At 35.6% G+C, this 2512-nt stretch overlaps 1 protein-coding gene across 6 annotated transcripts in view; it reads left to right on the top strand.

Moving 5' to 3' along the window:
• The window catches only part of ACSL4 (acyl-CoA synthetase long chain family member 4), a 90566-nt gene that overhangs the window by 32699 nt on the left and 55355 nt on the right, over positions 1-2512 (top strand). The window lies entirely within an intron of this gene.

Genomic DNA, 2512 nt, shown 5'->3' with positions numbered 1-2512 from the left:
CCGAATCTCATTCTGTCACCCAGGCTGGAGTGCAGTGGCACAATCTCAATTCCCGGGTTCAAGCGATTCTCCTGCTGCAGCCTCCCCAGTAGCTGGGTTATAGGTATGCACCACCACACCCAGCTAATTTTTGTATTTTTAATAGAGATGGGGCTTTGCCATGTTGGCAACACTGGTCTTCAACTCCTGACCTCAGGTGATCCGCCCACCTCGGCCTCCAAAAGTACTGGGATAACAGGCTTGGGCCACTGTGCCTGCCAAAAGCTTTCTTAATATTGTTCTACTGTTTTCTGAAACATTCTGTTTTAAACTTATTAAGATAGATTTTTGAGACATTAAGTACAGGATAACGATTCTTCATACTTGAAACATTTCCAACAGATGCTATCACAAGTTTAGTATTGACTTTACTTTTGGGATTATAGGCATGAGCTATCATGCCTAGCCAACACATACAATTTTTAAACAAAAACTGAATCATAGTATATAAAAAAAAAAAAAAAACTGGACCGGGAGCGGTATCAAATAAACAAATAAGCATTGCTTATTTGCTTTATTTTTATGTTTTCAAAATACTGGTTAACAGACCAACTTATTTGCAGAGAGGGCTAGAGCCAAGCACATTAATGATTTGTTTTTAAGTCTGTCCCCAAATATGAAGGTTGTCTGAAATTGAACAACACTACCCTGTATTTGTATCAGTTTTTACTTTTTTTATGTCACTTTTACTCTCCTGTTAGCTGCATGGTCTTTATTTTGCTCACTGGCATTTGGTGAGCTGGGCTTTCTCAGTCCTGCCTTCTTTTCTAATTGTAAGATGATATACCTTTGATGCTGTATTCTCTCTCTCTCTGTCTCTGTCTGTCTGTCTGTCTGTCTGTCTGTCTGTCTGTCTGTCTCTCTTGCTCTCTAACGCTGCCAGGTTATTGTTAGGTTGAAACAAACAATATTATATTCTTCAGTCTGTTAAAAATTTCCTAGTCTAAGACTTTCCAACTTTCTTATATTACAAAAACCGTGCATATATCTGAAGTGAAAAGTCTAAAGTTTGTGTTACAATTCTATCTAAATCATCCCAATTCCTGATCATCTGAAATGCAACCTGCATGGTGGTAATCTACTTAGTTTTTCATATTAAATTATTTCTTCAATTTATTTTAATAGAATGACTTTAAGAGGAAGGTGCTATTTTGTAGGAGGAGACTAGGAGAGAGGAGAGTGCCGGATCAGTTTTTCTGTTATATAGAACTAAATTAGGCTAGGTTACAAAATGTAATTTGGTTTCCTTTTCTTTGCTGGGTAGCTGCTACTTTCATTGTTTTTTGGTGAGAAAATAAATGGCTTTTAAGTGATAGGCATTGAGAAACATAACTTCCTTCTCATTAGAAAACCTCTAAGAGTTGTTTCTCCTGTTCAGCCAATTTGGGGCTATGAGACTGGAGATGAGTAGAAGGTGTAAGCTGGGGCTCTAATCAAGCTTGGAGAATTCCCTGACACTCAATTATCCTCTAGAACCAAGGGTCAAGAGTTGACTATCCTTTGCAAATATTCATTTATGGAGTTATTTTCCAAATTAAGCAAACTAGTGGATAGTTTGGTATTTTTCTCTCTCCTCCCCTCTCCCCTGCAACTACTGCCTTTAGATCTTTAGATGATTTTATAGAAGGAGTTTTTTTTTTTTTTTTTTTTTGGTAATTTTTAAGTTATTGGAATTATCTGTGGGAGAAATGTGTACGTTTTTGTATAGAAGTATGAATCTTTTCTTCCCCAACATTCTCCTTGTGAGCTCTTTGGATCTTATTTTAATATCTATATGCAAGTGTTCCCTTCACCCCCAACTTCATGTTAATAGCAAATGTTAGCCTTCTGGAAGGAAAGTAAGAACATATGAAATAGCATGACTTCTGTTTATAAGTAGTCTTTACTATTTGTGTTAAGACATATACTGATAATGTCCCTGGTACCCCCTCAACAAAAGTAGATTGTGGATATTAACATAAAGTTGAAAGTATTTCACTATTAGTAACTAGCCTTTGTTAGTAATAGGCTTGGGTAGAAATCATTCTTTCCTTCATCCCTCTAATTGTAGCAAGGAGAAAATTAACTGTCTGAATAAACACCAGCTAGTTAGTGTGATGATTATAGTTACATGGATGTTTGTTTATATGATTTTCATGGGGGCGTCTAGACTAAAAATAAACAAACTTTAAGGGTTATTCTCATAACATAATCATATGCAAGTAGTAGTGAAAACTGCTGGATGGAATAAAGCTTCAGTTCTTCAGAATATAGCATCATGTCCTGGAGGCCTCAGCTCTGTAGAAAGCAATATCTAATTACTGAAGGGCCTTATTTTACTATTCCAAGTATTCAGATTGCAACTGGTTTTCTCCTGTATTGTCCTAAATAGGTCAAGGCCTCAAACATTTCTGGTGTATATATCTTTTTCCTTTTTCTTCCTTCTTTTTTTTTTTTTTTTTTTTTTTTTTTTTTTTTTTTTTTTTTTTTTTTT

Source organism: Cebus imitator, unplaced genomic scaffold (genome assembly GCF_001604975.1).
Source record: "Cebus imitator isolate Cc_AM_T3 unplaced genomic scaffold, Cebus_imitator-1.0 Scaffold189, whole genome shotgun sequence".
Lineage (NCBI taxonomy): Eukaryota > Metazoa > Chordata > Mammalia > Primates > Cebidae > Cebus > Cebus imitator.
The sequence above is the reverse complement of the archived record's forward strand: the minus strand, read 5'-3'. Positions and strand labels throughout refer to the sequence as shown.